Source organism: Lathamus discolor, chromosome 5, assembly GCF_037157495.1.
Source record: "Lathamus discolor isolate bLatDis1 chromosome 5, bLatDis1.hap1, whole genome shotgun sequence".
Taxonomy (NCBI): domain Eukaryota; kingdom Metazoa; phylum Chordata; class Aves; order Psittaciformes; family Psittacidae; genus Lathamus; species Lathamus discolor.
Window position 1 is genome coordinate 67466492 of NC_088888.1, and position 21982 is coordinate 67488473.

Sequence of the window (21982 nt, forward strand, 5' to 3'; positions counted from 1 at the left end):
TGGGTTAACCTTGGTAAGCAGATAAACACCATAAAATCAATCACGTCTTCAGTGGATGAGGGAGGGAATTGAAGGATAGAAGTGAAAGTAGAAGTGAAAGTGGTACTCCAGGGCAGCCTTGGATGCAGTGATCACGAGATGGTCGAATTTGAGATCCCCAGGACAGTCAGAAGAGCATGTAGCAAGCTCACTGCCCTGGACTTCAAAAGAGCAGACTTTGACCTCTTCAGGAACCTGCTTAGTAAGGTTCCATGGGATATAGCCCTGAAGGGCAGGGGGGCCCAAAACTCTTGGTTGATATTCAAGGATCACCTGCTACAAGCTCAGGAGTGCTGCATCCCAACTAGAAGGAAGCGCAGCAGGATGGCCAGGAGACCTCTTTGGATGGATAAGGAGCTGCTGAGGAAAATTCAAAGGAAAAAAGAGGCTTCTAAAAAGTGGAAGCAAGGACAGGCGGCCAGGGTAGAGTACAGGGATGTTGTCCGGGAAGCTAGAGACCAGGTTAGGAAGGCTAAGGCCCAGTTAGAATTAAACCTAGCCAGGGATGTTAAGGGTAACGGGAAGGGATTCTACAGGTACGTAGCAAACAGAAAACAGACTAGGGACAACATAGGCTCCCTGAGGAAGCTCTCGGGAGAGCTGGCAACACAGGGTTTGGAGAATGCTGAGGTTCTGAATGACTTCTTTGCCTCGGTCTTCACTGGCAAAGCCTCTGACTGCGCCACCCAGTTCTTAGAAGGTAGACGCAGGGACTGTGAGAATGAAGAACTTGGGCCCACTGTAGGAGAGGATCTGGTTTGAGACCATCTTAAAAATCTGAATGTGCACAAGTCCGTGGGTCCTGATGTAATCCATCCGCGGGTCCTGAAGGAGCTGTCGAATTAAGTCGCTGAACCACTGGCCATCATATTTGAAAAATCATGGCAGTGAGGTGAAGTTCCCAACAAATGGACAAAGGGAAATATAACCCCCATTTTCAAGAAGGGGAAAATGGAAGACCCAGGGAATTACAGACCAGTGAGTCTCACCTCTGTGCCTGGTAAAATCTTGGAGCACATTCTCCTGGAAAGCATGCTAACGCACATGAAAAGCAACCAGGTGGTTGGTGACAATCAGCATGGCTTCACTAAGGGGAAATCCTGCCTGACCAATTTGGTGGCCTTCTATGATGGGGCTACAGAATTGATGGATAAGGGTAAAGCAGTTGATGTCATCTACCTGGACTCGTGCAAAGCGTTTGACACTGTCCCACACGACATCCTTGTCTCTAAATTGGAGAGATATCAATTTGATGGATGGACCACTTGGTGGATAAAGAACGGCTGGATGGCCGCACACAAAGTGTTGTGGTCAATGGCTCAATGTCCTGCTGGAGACCAGTAACGAGTGTTGTCCCTCAGGGATGGGTGTTGGGACCGGTCCTGTTTGACATCTTCATCTCTGACATGGACAGTGGGATTGAGTGCGCCCTCAGCAAGTTTGCCAATGACACCAAACTGTGTGGTCCGGTTGATATGCTGGAGGGAAGTGATGCCATCTAGAGGGACCTTGACATGCTTGTGAGGTGGGCTGATGCCAACCTTATGAAGTTCAACCATGACAAGTGCAAGGCCCTACACCTGGGTCGAAGCAAACCCAGGCACAGCTACAGACTGGACAAAGAAGAGATTCAGAGCGGCCCTGCAGAGAAGGACTTGGGGGTGCTGGTCTATGAGAAAATGAACATGATCCGGGAGTGTGCGCTCGCAGCCCAGAAAGCCAACCGTATCCTGGGCTGCATCAAAAGGAGTGTGACCAGCAGGTCGAAGGAGGTGATCCTGCCCCTCTACTCTGCTCTTGTGAGACCTCACCTGGAGTATTGTGTGCGGTTCTGGTGTCCTCAACATAAAACTGCTGGAACAGTCCAGAGGAGGGCCACGAGGATGATCAGGGGACTGGAGTACCTCCCATATGAAGACAGGCTGAGGAAGTTGGGGCTGTTCAGGCTGGAGAAGAGAAGGTTGCGTGGGGACCTAATAGCAGCCTTCCAGTATCTGAAGGGGGCCGATAGGGATGCTGGGGAGGGACTCTTCGTCAGGGACTGTAGTGACAGAATAAGGGGTAACGGGTTAAAACTTAAACAGGGGAAGTTTAGATTGGATATAAGGGGGAAATTCTTTCCTGTTAGGGTGGTGAGACACTGGAATGGGTTGCCCAGGGAAGTTGTGAGTGCTCCATCCCTGGCGGTGTTCAAGGCCAGGTTGGATGAAGCCTTGTGTGGGATGGTTTAGTGTGAGATGTCCCTGCCCATGGCAGAGGGGTTGGAACTAGATGATCTTGAGGTCCTTTCCAACCCTAACTATTCTATGATTCTATGATTCTATGAAATAACTTGTGGGTTGAGGCAAAGACACTTTACTAGGTAGAGAAAGAGCTGCATGCACAAGCAAAGCAAAATGAAGAATTCACTCACCACTTCCTATGCTATATTCAGCTCACTCCAGGAAAGCAGGGCTCGATCAGGCACAATGGTTACTGGCAACTCAAACACCCTAAATCTGAATATCCCCCCTTCCTCCTTCTTTGCCCTGGGCTTTTATTGCTGAGCATGTCATCACGTGTTATGGGATATCTCTTTGGTCAGTTAGGGTCAGCTATCTTGGCTGTGGCCCCTCCTATCTCCTTGTGTACCCAAGCCTAGTCACTCACAGAGCAGTGAGAGAAACAAAGAAAAATACTGATTCTGTGCAAGCACTTTTCAGCAATAACTAAAACATTGGTGTGTTTTCAACAAAATTTTTGTCACAAATCCAAACATAGCACCATACAAGCTTCTGTGAAAAAAATTAACTATTCCAGACAAATCCAGTACAGTGCTATGGCTTTAAATAGTTACCGGTTTGAAGATGAAGTTTGAAAAAATACTAAAAAACCTTTGAGATAACCGAGTGTCCTGGGTTCAGCAGTAGCAGTCATTCTTCTCCTTCTTAGTAGCTGATGCAGTGCTGTGGTTTTGACTTTCAGCCTGGGAACAGCACCGATAACACCAGTGTTTTCAGTTGTTGCTAAGTAATGTTTAGTCTGACCAAGGACTTTCTGAGTCTCATGCTCTGCCAGGGAGAAGGGGAAGCCGGGAGGAAGCAGAGACAGGACACCTGACCCAAACTAGACAAAGAGGTATTCCATACCACAGCATGTCATGCCCACTATATAAACTGGGGGCAGCTATCCAGAAGGGTTAGATCACTGCTCGGTCAGGCTGGGTTGTGAGGTGGTGAGTAGTTGTATTCTCTTTCCTTGTTATTTCCATTATCATTATTATTACTGGTGGTAGTAGTAGTGGTTTGTGTTATACCTTAGTTACTGGGCTGTTCTTATCTCAACCCGTGGGAGTTACATTATTTTGATTCTCCTCCCCATCCCTCCGGGAGCCAGAGGGAGGAAGGTGGGGAGTGAGCAAGCAGCTGTGTGATTCTGGGTTGCCAGCTGGGCTTAAACCACAACAGTTCTTTTTGGCACCCAACTTGGGCCACGAAGGCTTGAGATAACAACAGATCTGACTGGAGTGTGTCTAGTCGTATCTCTGATAAGCATTTATTGTTTCTGATTAATAGCCACTCATTACAATGCTGATTTATTGGCTCTCAAAGTTGTTGCTTTTGATCTCACAGTTTTAGCATGTTGTATCTTACTTACAGCCGGTATTTGCTGTGTTAGTGTTTATTGGCTGGGGGCCTTGGGCTAAGGTTCTTGTTTCACTGTACTTTATGGTAATGGCTTGTAATACAGCAGACTCATTGACCATGGAACTGGTCTGGCTTGCATTCCCAGTGTGGTCACCACTTCTATACTTTGGGAGGTATATAATAGACGTGCTTAGCAATTACACATCCTTTTTCCCCTCCTCAGGTGGTCAACCTGTGAAGGAGACATCCCCTTAACTTCCCAGCCCCCCCACCAGACCGTTTACAGCATCATTAGAGAGTTCTGAAGGTTTTGAATGGCCTTAGGTACCCTTGAGACCTGCCTGCTGGTTGTGATGGGGATCATCATGTTGGCATACATACAGAGTGTGTTTTACCCACGACCATCTTGTCTGGTCTCAAAAGTTATGCAGAGTCAGGTTTGGGCCTTGCCTAGGATTAGATAATGATATAGAAGGACCAAGAGGTTTTCCCAGAGGCTGGACAGTCATGAGTGGCAGGTTGTGTGGGATATTATGGGCAAGTATCTAGGCCAGCAGTCCCCTCCACTGCTTTGGAAATTCACCACTGAACAAGTGCTAAATCCAGAAAAATTATGAAACTACTTAAATGAGGTGTGTTGTCATTCTGGTTATACCAGAGACCGCCAAATCATGGCAACGTTCTGGGGCTTGGCCTATGCCTACAGAGCCCTGTTCAACACTATCCAGCACCTTGAAAGGGAAAAAAAATGTCTCTGGAGCTGATGGCATAGCAACTGACAACACAGCTACTCCAGCTCCAAGCACAGGAGCTACACCAACCCCAGCAACAAGTGCAGCAGCTACTCAAACTCCAACCACCACAGGCAGCATAGCTGCTCCATCTCCAAGCACAGCAGCTACTCCAAACACAGCAGCTACACCAGTGACAAGTACAGCAGCTACTCAAACTCTGACTACAACAAACAGTGCAGCTAATCCAATTCCAAGCACAGCAGCTTCGCCAACTCCAGTGACAAGCACGGCAGTTGTATTTTACAGTATTAGCAACAAAGGACTCTTTCTTAAACATGCTGAACATGCAAGTTTTCAAAAATTTAATTTAGTAACTTCCTGAAATCTTGTTGCCCACTTTTGTCTTTGTTTTCTTTCTTCAGTAGCTAAGGTGAATAACTCAATACTAATGAGAAACAATTCCGTCTTGTAGAATGATGATTTTTAGGCAGTCCCATTAACAACATTGCAAGTACATATAAGTACTGAGGCCCGAAAAACAAAACTCTCATTATACTTTCCTGTGGCGTATATATTTATCTATTTTGTGTAGTTTATATAAAATATTTAATTTCAAATATCTTCATTAATTTTATTCCTCTGTCCAGGCCTGGAAAACTGACAAGATTACAATTTGATGAGAGGTTCTGTGTGCCAAAAATCCTCCCTTTTTTTTATCAAGTAATACAGATTTCTCCTGCCTATTTTTTTTTTTTTTAACAGCCATTGTTAACTGCTAGCAAATAAGAAACAATTTGACCATCCAAGAATACAATGATAGTTTGAGTTACCAGGTGTGTTATTTATCTGAAATGAATAGAGACCCCATTAATAAGTCTGGCAGGATGTCTTCCTAGCAACAGTATTGTTAGCCCATCCTCATTTCCCTAGTAAAGATGAACTGAATCAATCAGAAAACTATTTTATTTCTTATGGTAACTGTAATGCAATCACCCCAGAGCACTTCGTAACAGTAGATGCAAGATACAGTTTTGTTTCTACAGCAGCTATATTCTCCAAATATTAATTTCTTTGAATGTGGAAATAATGTTTTCTCATGCTGATCTTCATGTTTAAGTTCAAATCTTGATTGCACTATGCTGTCTGTAAGAAAGAAAGACACCAGAGTTGGGAGCTTATACACATTTCAATGTTAATAGGTGGGGAAAAAAAGGAAGAGCCACAGACTTGCAAAAAATCTAGCAATCCTGAAAAAGATACTGACCAGCATGAGCACACTGAATGGATGTAAAGTCCACAACTACAGGTGAAAGCATCTCTAATGAAAGAACATGTCTGTGTAAATAGATGCTCCATAGGAAGCATAGTGAAATCTTACAGCCTGGACCCCTTTTACAATGTCTAATTAAACAAAAAAGGTGTGCAATAATCATACAGGAATGGAGAGAGTAAGGTCCTTGGTTCAGTACTTTCCCAAGCAAATCTTCCTCAAGATTCTATGATTCTAAGATGATTATGTTCACACAAATTTCAAAGCAGAAGTGCACAGCTTGAGCAGGATGTGAAGACCTGCAGATGAGTGAGGTGAAGGAAGAAGGGCCTTTTCTGTTTTCATAGGATCACCCTTTTTCTTTATATTGTCCCAGAGTCACTGCTTATCTAGGAAAACCACAGTCACGCACAAGACAGAGGCACAGATGTTCCACAGCAGGATCCGCAACACTATACCTTGCACTGTGCTGCCTATCTGTTTATATTGTGGTGACACTTTCTCTGGGAGGTAACAGGCAACTTCAAAATAGCATTTTGCAAGTCCAAGTGCCGGGTGGAGTAAGGAAAATGGTAAAGATGATAGGGCAATATAAGGTCAAGTGATTCTGGGATAATGACATAATATATTACTGTCTGGAACTTAGATGTGTTTCATACCAACAATTAATTACCTTTTTTCTTGTGTATGCTTGTAATGCTCATATTTGACAGTAAATAGGCAGGCTCCATCCAGAGCTGAAATTAAAATTAAGTAGGATAATGGAAATACTTTTTGTGTAACTAAAATATTTATTCATGGGGCTGAGTAGCACAAACGGTTTGCAATAAAATAAAAGCAAAATATAAAGGATAATTCTGATCAGTTGGTGACAGTACAGCTAAGGAATCACAGTTTCATTCAAACTGATTTGCTAGTTGAGATGTTGCAAACTTACACTGTTGTTGCTTCCAGATCACTGTTGTTGATTCCAGATCAAAACTAAATGCTTATAAATACCTTTGACTTCAGTAGGAAACAAAAGTTAGTTAAAAAAAAAAAAAAATTACCATCTTAATAACAGATATATACCTGCAACTAGGAGAAAAAGAAATATGGCCTATTTCAGTATGAAAACTTGATTACATATGAATCTGTTTCGGAGGGCATTGTAATCAATAATGTTAATCTATAACTCTGGATGATAATTTTAAAAAGAGATTACTCTCATAGCATCTACCGTCTAGAACATACACAGTATCTAGAGAATATATAGTATGTCTAACGTTCACCATTTGGTATTGAGATACTAAACCTAACTTTATTCACCTAAACACTCCTGGCAGTGGTAGAGCAGAGCTCAGGACCTCATACTTATAGCTAGAAAACACGTGAAAGCTGAGAATTTTTCATACTAAAAGCTCTTTTCTGTCTTTACTGATTCCCTACACATAGCTTGAACAGTGTATATTGCATATTGAACCTTGAGTGTTCTGTATTTACATTTTTTGTAATTGTATATATTTGTCTGATAGATACTGCTGGTTTTACCCCTCAGTACATCATCTAATATTTGGACCTGAATTTAGGACCAGTTGCTGAACAGCTATCATACTGCCTATAAAGTTTCACATCACATTGTCTTTCCAGTGCTTTATTTCAAAATAATAACAAGGTAAAAAAATGTTGCTCATTAGAGTTAATTATTTTGTAATTATAAATATGAAAGTAAGCATGATTTAAATTCTGAATAATTTTTAGATTCCAATCACTAATGCTCAGGAGATGAGGATGAAGAATAGCTATATGCTGTATTTTATATGCTGATATTGGTGTTCTAGGTTTTCCATACTGATGTTCTAGTTTTCCATATAGACTAGACTAGACTAATAATTTCATTTGGAAGCAATTTATGATCATCTAGTCCAATTGCCTGACCACTTCAGGGCTGAACAAAAGTTAAGGCATATTATTAAGGCATATTAATATGCTTTTTTTTTCCTAGTGGCGTATTATTCAAGTGCCTCTTAAATGCTGGCAGGCTTTGGACATTGATCATTGCCCTAGGAAGCTTCTCGGTAAAGATATGTCTCCCAGTTTGTCACAGCAGTCTTGTATTCCCAGTAGATGTCGGAGAAGTTGAAATCTCCCCATAAGGATGAAGGTTACCAAAACAGAGATTACTCCTAATTGCCTATAGAATAAATCATCAGTGCTGTCACCCTGGCTAGGTGAACAATAGTAGACACCCAAACAATATCTGCTTTCTTTTCCATGCCTTTAATCCTCACCCAGAGGCTCTCAACCACAATATCCCTAACTGTGAGGTCTGTGAAGTCAAACCTCTCCCTTACATACAGTGCAGCTGCTCCACCTCACCTGAACAACCTGTAGCCCTCTCTTCCAGCACTCCACTGGATTAATTCCACGAAGTCCCATTGATATCAGTTATTTCATAGGTCTGGGAGTGGACTAACAGACCAATGATGGTCAGAGCTATAAGACTTAAATCAGAGTTATGCTATTTCTCTTATGTACTGAGTTGCCACTAAAGTATTAATTTCTAAAGGATAATACCCTCCCATCCTGCCCTTCCTTGGTCACACAGGAACTGGGGCCAAATAAATTTAAACTAGAAGACCAAAGCTAGCAACTCTGAGGTAAGAAGGGATTCCTTGAATGGACAAAGCTTTCAGCAACTACACCTGCATTAATGCTTTATGTCTCCAGGGAAACAGATCAAACCCAATGTGCCTGCATTTTTTGTAGCACTAAAGTGTCATGATAAAACCTTGGAATGAGGCACTGATCTTTTAAATAATTTAGAAATATGAATAGAACAGTTTGATGATAGGATGTTAACTACCTGTTTTAAATTCAAAATGCTATTGACGTCTTATCAATGTGGAAAGGCCTTTTTTGACCCTGGAAATAGTGTGGTGAGCCAGCAGAGATCAAAAGTTTACTTATGACTGCATTCAATCCTGCTGATTTCTAAGTTAGAATGAACAGTAGAAAAGAATGAGTCACACGGAAAGACATTTATCACCAGCACATAAAACAATAGATGCCAGTCTAAGTGGTTATTATTTAATTATGTTAATTCAAATATTGTAATTTGGTGATGAAAAAGTAACTGGTCTACATGGCAATTTTATTTGAATGGCTTTCTGTTAATACTTAGTCTCGAGTACTAACATCTATATTAAAGATAAGATTATTTTATGTTGAAGTTAAGCATATTTTATTTTATATACTGTAGTACAAAATAACCTATTTTTTTACAGAAATAATTGATCACAATATCAGAGACAGATGACAGTTTTGACTGAATAAAACTACATAAAATATTGCAATTATGTATGTCTTACCAATGGCGTATACCAATGCAAAACCAAAATCTACTCCTCCTTAGTTCAAAACTGAAGACATAGTTCCCATACTTCTTTTTGTTCACCTAAAATCATGTTTGTCAATATAATCTATTGTATGTATTTTGTGTGCACATCTTCCAATGATAGAGTAATTCATTTGCTGTAATTCCACTTAGATAAAAAATGACAGATGTAAAATCTTCCAAGCAGCAGTTCTTAGGGTATACGAAATATTAATTTTTTTGCAAAGTTTGCAGTGTAAGAATCAATGCAGGACACATATCTAAAGGGGACAAGAGCCAGTTCCCCCAGTTCAGCCAGCAGTCTTGCTACCGCTGTATCCAGTGGAATTATTAAAAACATGTGGCCAAGACTGAGAGGAAGTGGGGCCACCCATCCTGGTTGCAGCTTGTACACAGACAAGACTAAAAGACTGTGAAATTGCATCTTGGGAAAAAGGAGTTCTGCTTTATACTTTAGCAATAAAGTCTGACAAATTTTGATGCCTTTGCAAGGTAAATGTCCCTAACCAAGTAGGAAAGATTTGAATAAAACAGGTAAGGAAAAGAATGTGTAAAAATGCTTTAAAGGAATCAAGACAAAAATATTCTTGTGTTTTTTTGGTTTTGGTTTGGTTTTGGTTTTGTTTTTTTTTTTTTTTCCCTTTTTGGTTGTATGGCTTATAAGTGCTATTGGATTAAACTGAAGTCCTTAAACAGAGTTTACCAGATAAACACAAGTTACCCTAAAAGGTAAACAGAATGCAGAGTAACACGTTATGGAAGTAAATGGTTCTCCAGAGCTCTTGGAGTGCTCCTGGTTTCATGCTTCAACCTAAGAATTTCCAGAAACCTAGTGATACAGTCCATATTTTCAGCCTAATGGAAGAATGAGTCCTTCTGTTGAGTCCTTTGACCCTACAGATACTATGGGAGACTTTAATCATGATTAAGTCAAAATAGCGGTGGGGTTTTTTTTCAGAAATTAGGTATGTTAGTAGAATCTGTGAAGAATAACTTTAAAAAAGATGTCTGTGATGATCTAAAAATGAGCTATTTTTCCCTTAGATATGCTGATCAAACTTTTTATATTTAAGCTGGTGCTGTTGTGAAGGATCTTACTTTTCTCAAACAGGATGCAGCTGAAGGAGTACATTTGGAAGACACAGGAATAAAAGTGAGTTCAATTAGTTACAAATTACTCTCCAGGCAAATGTGGAAAAAAAATAAAAAATCACTCTGTATAGGACAGCATATTGTTATAGTTCACAGGCTAAAAATAGGTCCTGTAAGAAAAGCTGCTTTGAAACTCAGGGTACAAATTGTCAGAATCTGTGGTAAAGTAATTCATAATATCTAGAGAAGTTTGGGCTCTCTTTGTTGTTTCACTGCATGTACTCTCTATTTTACATCTTCAGGTAGTTCTTCAGAAAGAAGGGCATGTTCTTGCATATGTTCTCTATTAAATTGTCACCTTTTTTGCTTCAAGGATGTATGCTTGGATACATATAAATGAGAAAATCCTGTAATCACGTTCTGGGAACTAAGTTGATAATATATAATATGTCAGTATTCTTGGTCAGCTCATAGCCTAGAAAAATAATTTTAAATTACCTCTAAGGCAAATGATGCTATTATCTAGGAAAGAAATAAAATATGTTGTTTCAATTTTGTTTTGTTTTAATGAAATCTACTAAAGTTATTTTACTTTCAACAATTTTTTCAACATCATCTGCCTAAATAAAATTCCTGAGATTATGCATAGTACACAAGTGATATATTTGCCTTATCAGAGCTATTACAGATCTTGTAGTAGCTAAATTTACATCTTAGCTTTACTGAGCAAGAAATAAGTAAACAAAGAATGTACTTTTCATATGGTAATGCAATTGGCATGCTTACTTTTTGTGGTCAATTATGTTATTTCCTGGGATTACATATTTGGCAGAAAATCCAGAATTCTAAAGCCAAAATCTGTCAGGGTCTGTAATTGCTTTTCTGTGATATCACTGACTTTAAAATTCATACTTATTGTTTCTGTCAGTTTCCTGACTGACACAAACAAGCAGGAGCATCAGCTGGGTATTTAGACTCTGGCTGAAGAAGACGTGGCCCAATGTTTGCACAAAACTATAGATGAATTTAAAATCTTTTCATTCCCCATTGCAGCTGCAAGTGGTTCTAATTTCGTACATATATACAAATAGTGGACAGGTATTTTTTACTTTTAGAAAAGCATTCATATTTTTGAGAACCTAGAGAAAACAAGCTAACCACATATTACAGTGTACCTTAGATTTTGTAAGAGCAGACATCTTTTTTTATTTAGTTATGAAAGAATACCAAGATCCTGATAGTAGAAACATCTTTTATCCTCACATGTAATTAATACTAAATGTTGATAGCTATTTTATATTAGTTCACACATATATATATACAAGTATACCTTTTTCCTAGGTATGATAAATGTCTGTATATCATAATTTATGAGGAAAAAATGCTTCAACACTTATTCAAAATATATTTTATTTCACTGCATTCATTAGTTCTGTTTCCAAAAGGATTTTTTCCCCCTGACCGAGGGGATGTCGCTGTATCCACAAGGTAGGATGCTTTTTTTCTGTTTTCTTTCTACTCTCATAAAAACAACAACTTGCCAAGACTTGTTCCTGCTGACAGTTTAGAGAAGGTCTGCAATAAAATTGTTTAATTGTTTAGTTTTTCAGCTTGTGTAGAGTGTGGTAAAACATCAACTTCCCCCAGAAGCCCTGGGCAGGGTGGGGTACCATCTGTGGCAGTGTTTAAAGCCAGGCTGGATGAGCTTTGAGCTACCTGGCCTAGTGGAAGGTGTCTCTGCCCATGGAATGGGGTTGCAACTAGATGAACTTTAATATCTCTTCCAACCGTAACTGTTCTGTGCTTCTATAATATGTCACTATTAAATTTGTATAAAATGGAAAGGTTGAATTACAAGTAGGGACTTTCTTTTAGTGACATGCATATGTGAAAGTGTATATGAAAATTAATATCTTTATGTGAGAATGATACAATTGCCACCCCTGACTGGATGGTTCCTAAGATTTTGATGTATATAAGATGAATTTGGTCAGAAGATGATGCTGTAAGAAATCAAATATTTTCAGAGAAGCTGAGTGAGAGAAGAATTAGAAAATCTGTAGTAAATTTTGACAGTAAGAAATAGTGCAGATTCCATTTGATTAACTTAAAAAAAAATAAAGATGAAATGTTGAATTTTGGTATTTCTGATACAATCCTTTTTCACATGATTGATTGGACAGTTTATTTCTAGACATTTGAATTTTATCAAAATTCTTGTTGTATGCCTTTACTATTAGACTGATATACATATTTTATAAAAATGTAAGGAGGGTGTATTTACATCTGTAATGGGATGAAAGGAAAAGCTGTTTCTTAGCTGAAAACTCTCATACTGATTGCTAAGAGACTAAGTGATAAATGGAGTTCCAGAGCAAAGAGGGAGATCAAGAAATGCATATTCATAATGACCACTGCTGCTATTTGTTCAGAAGCCAGACTTTCCTTGGGACTTAGAGTTTCACTCTTGAATAATCATGAAATTAATAGTATAAAGAACCCTGAGATATTTGGGTTAACAACATAAAATGCAGTGTAATTATATGAATTCCACAAAGAGAAATTGTATCTCGTTAATTTACAGTAATTCTTTGCATGTATTACAGGTAAAGTCATTTAAAGTGAAAGATAGAAAATTTCCAGCTGATGAAACACTTCATTTACAAAATGCCTAGCTAAACTGTGGATCTCTTTGTAACTGAAAGCTGTTAAAGCCAAAAACTCAAAGGCTTAAAAATGGGGTTTGTATTTATTAAAATAGTTTCTGGTCATAGCATTCAGAACGGATTCCGACACCTCTTACACAGACGTTTAAATCCCTATCTGTTAAAAACAGGGAGGAAAAATAACATGGGTATAATAAACACAATAGTGCAAAATTCTTATTTTATCTTGCAAATATTCTTGATATTTTATAGTAATTTTTAATATCTCTTAATGTAACAGTAATTAAATCTGGAAGAGAATTACAGGCAAGAATGGGCAGAAAATCTGTTAAAGAGATATGCTTGATTGATGGCTTGGCTTCGCAAGCGATGATTTGGGAAGGTCTTAACCACGCTTACTACAAACACAATGACCAACGGCATGTGGGCTATGCAAATCTGGTTGGAAAACAGGGTGCTTAGGCAATCAGGAAGTGTCCGACTAGGACTGTCGTATCCTGAACAATCTCAAGCAACCCATGTGCTGGTCCACCCGCATGCAAGGCTGGATCTGCAGCTTCCCATGCACCTTGTCACCTGCCGTTTCGACCCTCGCCTGTCCATACAGACAAGTGTCAATAAGCCCTTCCAGCCTGTACAGTGTTTTTTTTAGGTGAAGCACAGCTTATGCAGAACTGGCCCACCCTTTACACCTGAGGTTTAACTGCCACGACCTAGATAGCTAGGACGGTGACAGCAAAGTCCGGAGGTTGTAGGTTTTGTGAGAGTGTACTTCTCTTAGATGGAAGACCTTACAAGGCTAGACGAGTTCCATCTGACCAGGTTTGAAGATAGGAGTTTTCCTTCTCCTATGAGGAAGGCCTTTCTTCGCTAACAAAGATTCAGGAAGGGCTTTAACCCACACATTCTGAACAAGACTGTCATCTCCTGAGTCAATCTCGACTGAGCAGGATTACTATTGCAATAACACATCATCAGTAGGGTAAAACTAATCTGTCTCACGATGGTCTAAGCCCAGATCATGTTCCCTATTAGTGGGTGAACAATCCAACGCTTGGTGAATTCTGCTTCACAATGATAGGAAGACCCAAAATCGAAGGATCAAAAAGTGACATCACTATGAACACTTGGCCGCCACAAGCCGGTTATCCCGTCGGTGAAATACCACTACTCTTATTGTTTTTCACTTACCTGGGGAGGCGGGGCTTCGAGCCCTGAGGGGGGCTCTTGCTTTTGGCACGAAGCGCCTGGTGCGTGCTGGGCGTGACTCGCTCTGGGGACAGCGGCAGGTGGGGTGTTTGACTGGGGCGGCACACCTGTCAAAGTGTAACGCAGGTGTCCTGAGGTGAGCTCAGGGAGGACAGAAACCTCCCATGGAGCAGAAGGGCAAAAGCTCACTTGGTCTTGATTTTCAGTATGAATACAGACCATGAAAGAGGGGCTTCATGACCCTTTTGTTAAAGAGATATAATCCTGAAGCTAATCACAGTTATAATTAACATATGATGTTAACCATGATGGATGCCTGGATGGCTGAGAGGATAGAATTCATTGACAGCATATATCTCCACAATTTGAAAGTGCTAGAAAGGAAGCAAGGCTGAAGTTCAAGTACTTAAATTCTCACCAAAGATACCTTGGCTTAGTTTGGATTTGGGTTTCTCCACCTAATGCTACATATTTTAGCTTCAGCAACATGTGAAGTGTATCTAGCACTGTTTTCTTGCTTACTTAATAATTTTTTTGGATGCAATGCCAGGTAGGACATTTGATCCATCTGTTTGTCGTAGTGTTCTAGCCTGTATTTGAGAACTGAACCTGCCAAAACTTGTGATTTATCATCCACTTCATGTCTGAAGTGGGACACTAATGGATCTTAAAAGACAGCATGATACTTGTACAGTAAACAGTTGAACAGTGCTGGTAAGCTATAGGGTGAAGTGCTTGTGTTCATTCAGTTAAGATTTTTAGACAGTTGGGCATGTAGAGTGAATCCTGCAGATAATGTGTAGTGACAGGAGCTTTGCCAAAGTGCTAACAGCAGGCAAGCAGAATATAAAAAGTAATATTGGCAGAAAATGCTGTCTCAAGTACACATTAAATATGTCATGAGTTACTTTGGAGTAGTAAAGCTAATCAAAACGAGGTATTTGAAACCTTTGAGTCAGGTGTGTCCTTGGGTTCCCAGAATGGCTTGTTGGCTCCCAAGGTTATGAAGCACTTCACATTAATTTATATTATTGCATTTTGTATTTGGATTTTTTTCCACCAGTTTCCTGAATCCTGTTTTCTCATTAGCAGTTTGTAATGCACCTTGATGTGTGGCATATTCTTCCTCACGTTTTCTGCCAATATTTGTTTCTATTTTCTAACTATGCTAAGTCAGTGATTTTTTTTTTTTTTTTAATTGTCAGCTTGATGCTCCAGCTGGCAAATATGTCAAAATGGTTTGTTTGGATTCCAAGGTTCCATTTTCAGCTCTTGTTTACCTTGCCACATATTCACAGCTTCCTCCCACTTCAGCTGCAAAAAATTCAGTGCATAGCCTGGAAATACCATCCTGGGTCTTCTTGACCCCAATCCAGTATCAAAAATATTTTCTTACATTTTCAATCATCTCTGTTAGTACATATTTTTTTTCTACTAGTTTTGTCTGCTTCTGTATTTTTTTCTCTTTCTTCTCCCCCACCACCTGGGAATGGAAGGAGAAATGAATCTTTACCATAGAATGTCTCAAAAACTGCAGGCTTTGGAAATAACCATTTTAAAGCTTCATCAAATGGCCATATATTTAGATTACTTTTTTCAACAAATGCAGAATGAATCTTTTGAGGTATCCAAGTTCCTTTTAAAACATCCTTTGTTCATGTTACTGACCCTAATTCTTTATTTATAATAAAGGAGATTACTCTTTGCTCACTCTTGCTGTTGTCTTTAGTTTTGTGTAGGTTTTGTTACTATCTGTGTGATCTGAAGTGTTAACTGTGAAGGACACAGTATTGACTTTTTTCTAATGTTCATGCCTGTCTCCATATGAAGTTCTAGTGTAGTTTTTGTGATTGAGCTATCATATTTCTTTAAATTACTAAGTAGATACTGAAATCTTGGGTCTTAAATCATCAAGTAGTGCTTCTCCCTTGTTAAATTCCACTAAATATGTTAGTTGTTTAGAGTTACCTTAATGCTTTAGCTCTCAAGTGCCTTTTTGCACTTCTTGATTTCATTTACTTTTATACTGTAAAAATGTATATACTGTATCAAGGAGGGAGGAAAGGAAAAAGACTTGGGACTAGAAATGATAGACATGTATCACCAGAATTTTATGCAAATAGTTATAAGAAAAGCTACATAAAAGTAAAAGCTTTCTTCTTCATGTAATTCATACTGAAGAAAACTGATACTTCTAGATTTTTAAGGAGAAATAATGATTATACATGTTGAATGCAAGCATAGAGTTGTCAAGCTCAAGTATCTTGCCTACTCAAATTCACTGTGTTAAATCAGCGTTCTGATAGTTCCAGGATACTAGCTGAAGAAGTTTCAAGTGACCATTAGGTATTTCAATGGAAGCATGAAATATCTGGAAGATGCAGTAGTGAGGATCTAAAAGTTAATATCTTGTGTTCAGAATAATTTTGGGTATGATAACTGACTGGTCTTTAAACAGATTGTTTTTCACATCTGCAAAGCGGGTCAAAAGAAAATCAGCTTAGTGATACAAATAAATCCAGTGATACAGACCAACTTGGAAAGACAGCAAAGCCATGCCAAAAACCCAAAAGCAAACACTCCCTCCTCCAAACAACCAGCCTTTTTCAAATGAAGTAAAATGTCTTCTCCTTGGGTTCTGATACTGTTAAATACTGAAGTTCAGTTTATGGTGTGGAAATGCACACTTAAAACATAACTTTACTTTTAGAACCTGAAGTTATGTCTTGTCAGGTGGAGCTGATTTCATTGTGAAGGTCTTAATCAATATTTAGAAAATACTGTACTGAATAGAAAAATTAGAAAAGGGAATGATATGTTAAAAATCTAGTGTACAACAGAAAACATAGAAACATACAGAAAACTTGTAGAGAAAGGGTTTGCTCATGATACAGAAAAAACAAGACCTCCATTCTTTAATACATGACATAGAACCACTATGGTGGTTGGAGAGTTAATCATACTAAATGCAGTTATAAGATGTGATGACTTTGTGTGCATGGAAATTAATTTGTTTATGGCATGTGAATTTTAATTTGGGATGATAAACTGCAGTTGTTCATGGAATTCTGGAGTCTTTTGTTAGTGCTTAATTTAAGCACATCTGTGAAATGGAGACTTGTGTTTATGATTTTGCACATTAGTTTTTGACAGAAGCCTATGTGATCAGAATACCTACACCAAGAAAGATGGGGGCGGTGGGTAGGGTCTGTGGGAGGGGAGTGAGTGGGGAAAGCTTTACATTCACTAGCATTCAATGGCAGAAAATTACTTTATCCTGTAATACTATAGACATTAAGGTAGAATGGTTGACATGATGAATAGTATGCATGCAAGCATTGTAAACTGTACTTTGTAACAGTTGTGAACAGTCTATTAATCTCCTTCATTAAATGCAGGAATATCAGAAATTTAAGACTGGGCAGCTGCAGGCTTATGAGACATCTGGTGTCTAAGGTTATTTCTAGTGCTGCGGTGTGTTTAACCTGGCCAGCGCTGAAGCCCCAGCCCAGCTGCTCACTCACCCCTGCCCAACCTGATGATGGGGAAAGCAAGAAAACTTGTGGGTCAAGGTAAAGGTAAGTGGAGAAAGCAGCATGTGAGAGGAAAGTAAATAAAGGAGTTAATTCACTACTTCCCATCTGAAGGCAGATGTTTAGCCATTTCCAGGGAAATGGAGCTTTGGTGTGCATATTGGTTACTTGGAAAGGCAAATGTTACAACTATGAACTTGCCTTTTTGTCCTCTCCCTGAATTTTTATTGCTGATTATGGCATTTTATGGTATGGAATATCCTCTTTTTCTGTTTTTGTCTCCTTCCAATTTCTTGAACACTCCCAACCCCCTTGCTGAGAGGAGCAGAGTGGGAGGGGGGAAAGGAGGCCTTGAGGCAATGCTAACACTGTTCTGCAATTACTAAATCACTGGTGTGTTATCAACACTTCTGGTCACAAGTTTGCTATGAAGAAAATTAACTCCACCCTGCACTTTAATGATCCTGACCTTGCAATGCTGGCTTGTCTTCTTGGTTTGATCTTGGACATGCCCAGGAGCTCTTTCTGCTTTGGGTACTGTGGGACTGCACCTCTTCCTAGTAAGGCTAATGTTTTGGTTTTTTTTTTTTTTGCCTTGCTGTCACAAGTTTGATCTTGGCTTCCAGCTTCCTAGCTACAGGAGTAAACCACTCTTGCCACTTCCTGGAAATGAGAACCATGAGCCATATTTCCAGGATGTATTACAGCAATAAAGGCATACATAATAGCTCAGACTTCCTCAAGTCTTGTTTTTTTCTGATATATAGATAGGGTTTATTTTAAATTTTCCAGAACTAGTAGTATAGTTTCACACAAAACCTTCCATTTTTAAGAAGCTGAAATTCCAGACCTGTGATAGGTCTGACAGCCGTGTGTTTAAAGCAAGCTTTCATCCCAAGGTGCTTATCAAGCTACACCATGACCACCTGATTGTCTTATTTCATTCTGACATCCTCCACTTGCTTTTCTTTTTTCTCTGCACAATAAATTATTTCAGGAGCCTGTATCTTCCCATAAATATATACAGCCCTCACCAGATTTAGGCCTCTTCAGTAATAAAACAAGTTGTTACTGTGAAGGAAAACAAAACACATCTAAATTCTGTGCTTTGTAAATCAAAAGTGAAGGGCTTCTGGGAGGATTTACTTGCTTCTAGCCAGAGCTAGTTGAGTTTATGCCCTGAAATCTTAGAATCCATTGTCCACACACTGTTCAAGAATAAAAAATCTGAAAAGATATGTTAATGAAAAGATTTATAAACTTAAGTGCAACTTTATTCATATACAATGGAAATATCACAGTGATAAAGATGAATTCAGTGTGATTTTTATTAGTCCTTCCACTTCCCAAAACTTCTGATACAGCAGTCTTATGTACTTTGTCACCATAGGAGAGGAACAACATGAAGTCAGTGGCAAATGCCCAGATTTTCTTAGGGAATGTGGTAGCTTGGTCACTGGCAATACGCATGCTGTAATTGTATGATAAAAGACATTAAATTTTTACTCAGCTTCAGTGCAATTCTTACAGTGAATTTGTTTGAAGCAAGGAGAAGGAAAACCAGTGGAGAGAGAATTTGTAACATCCTATGAAGCCAGAGATGGATTCGGTGCATTTCAAGCTGGCTAGGACTAGAGTTGGGACTTCAGATGTACAATGTGAAACAGGAATAATCTGGTTTGCAAAACTTGCATAATATGAGACAGTTGAACTATAAATACCTGTTACTTATTCATACAGTTGCAGGATAAATGACTGCAGAGCGGTACCAAAGTTTAAAAAGAAGTTTTATTCACTGTCTGTAGTCAGAAATTTAATTTTAGATCTCTAATTACACCTTAAACCAAACAGAATAATGATGTATTACTGCTTTTTATGTAGGCATCTTGAAATACTACCTAATTCCATATATGGCCAGATAACTGCTGAGATATTGTCTCTTTTGGGTTTGAAAAGATATATATATTTAATTTTTTACATTATCAAATGTAAAATTCTGTTACTTTGGAATTCTCTTAGATGCATATATTATAAATAAATGAAAAAATGAATTAACAAGGATGCTTTTGCATGAAGGCATTCTGGTCTTTAAACAAATAATGGCAAATAACCAGTGCTATCCTTGGTATGAGACAAAAATGGAGATCTTTTTCAAACATGTAGACTATAGTATCAGCATTTATATCCCCCAACTAAGCATGAGAGAATGACAGTTTTTTTTCTATAGTTGCTTCCATGTTTCTTTGGAGAATGTATGGTGGGCAGAGGGGGAACCCGAACTTTCTGCTACGTCTTCTGCTACGTCTGCAATCTGACCTATTTGACTTCCAACTGAAAAATCACAGAGATGTATATTGTCACATTTTATTTTCACCACAAATCTGCTGATATTACTGCAACTGCCTGGTACTGTCATACACCTTGAAATCTGCAGCAAGCTTCGAGAAGAGTGAGATGTGGAATTATTTCTGTATCCCTAGGCCACATTATTCTATCACCACTTGTCTGTCACTTATGAAGTTTGAGATAGTTGTTTAAAAATAATTGGTATGGAATTTTGTCTCCCCTCTCCTATTTCAGGCATAGACATTCCAGATACTGGTATGCTGCTTTTTTGTATGTGAATCCATAAGTATGGTTGCTGTTCTTTGTGTTACTGTACTGTTGTAAGCTCAGCTCATAGGCTGTTTGATAAACTTTGGTAATCAAGTCTCTGGAGCAGTGGCTCTGAGGTGAGCCAGTATAATTTAGATCTATGTTATTTTCATTCTTTCCTAATCAAGACTTGCAGATAATGCTTGGCACACTTCTGGAAGTTTCCTACTAATAAATGCTAGACTTTTAGTTAAACCTGTTGCCTCATACTTGTGCAGTGAAAACACCAGTTCCCCATTATTATTATTCTTTTTTCTAGCTGCAGAACTTAGTCTTTTTTAGGGGTTAGTAACCTCACCTCAGTTCTAGTAGTTCTGCTCATGAAAATGTTCTGCTTTGGTGGCAAGGAAAGCAGACATAATTTGCAGTAGTAATGGATTTATTTGTTGATGTATAGAAGTGTTGCAATAGGATTATGTCTGTTAAGTGTTTAATTTTTATAGTGAGTAAATGTACACTTGCCTGAGGACAATGGCTTGTTTGCTTTTTCTTGTTTGGCAATGTGTTTTCTTAAAGCTTTTTGTTGTCCACTCAAGAGCCAGAGTCTTGCTCTGCTCACATGGTCAAAGGGCTTCACACATGGTTAGAAACTCTTGTGTATAGAAACCCTGCTACTGCAGACATATGTAATGCTAATATATAAATGGGACTCAGAAGAAGGACTTCAACAACTCTGCAACCCTTTTAAACCTCTTAAACCTGCTTTCAGTTATTTAAAAGGTTCTCCAGTTAAAGAAAAATCCTTAGTTTAAACTATTTCTTGTTTTTCTACTATATTGTCCCCAAATAAGCCTTAATTAGGTTGGGTTCATTCCAGTTTACTTTAGGCATCTAACCAAAGTGGATTATGTAAGAACATACTTAATTAAAGCTCCCGTTGTGCCCAGTAGTGACAGGCACCTGATTCATCCTGTGTTTATAAACTGTCAAGGAAATGGAGAGTAACTCCTGAGAACTCCATTCAGTGACTGAGGTTTAATTTGGGCCATAAAGAGCCAATGGTGGAGGTATGCAAGACCTCACATTTTTTATCATGTTTTACAAAACAGAAAAACACAATAGAAGCAGATCAGTAGAGTGAAACAGTTGAGGATGCCTGAATTCACTGAGAGTATTTTATTTGGGAGTCTTACCTGGTCTTCTACTGAAAAACCCACATAGTATCCTGTAGGCCATCTTTCAGGTTACCTTGTGTTGAAGGGAATCCATTTTGCACATTTGGAGTGAACTTCTACAAACTAACTGCTGCAGTGCAAATAGGCTGAAGCTCCCTTTATTGTGATATATTACAGTTCTAGGAGTTGACTTCACACAGTGTCTCTTGAAATCAAGTTCACAGCAGGTACCTGTCTTAGGCACATGCACAGATAACTAACTGAAGGACAGGGTTAATGAGTCTACATTACATTAGTCTACATGATGCTTTTGCATGACTTAAATTTTACTTCCACAAGGAAAAAAGCTGCTTTGAACACATCAGAGATGCCATCTAGGGCACATGGTAAGGCAGTGAAACACAAGGCAATCTTCAGTAAAAAAACCCAAACAAAACCCTCCCCAAAAACCCACCAGCACCTCATCTCTCCTACGTCCTACCCCCCCCACCCCCCACGCCCCCCCAAAAAAAAGCCCACTAAAAGAACCCCAACATCCTGCACACTGCATTTTTATTGTAGATATAACCAGAGAAAATGGTATGGTGCTAAACTAAGTGCAGGAAGTAGGGATGATCAAGAGATGTACTTCAGAAGTTTAGCAGTGATTCAAGTTTAAAGAGTAAGG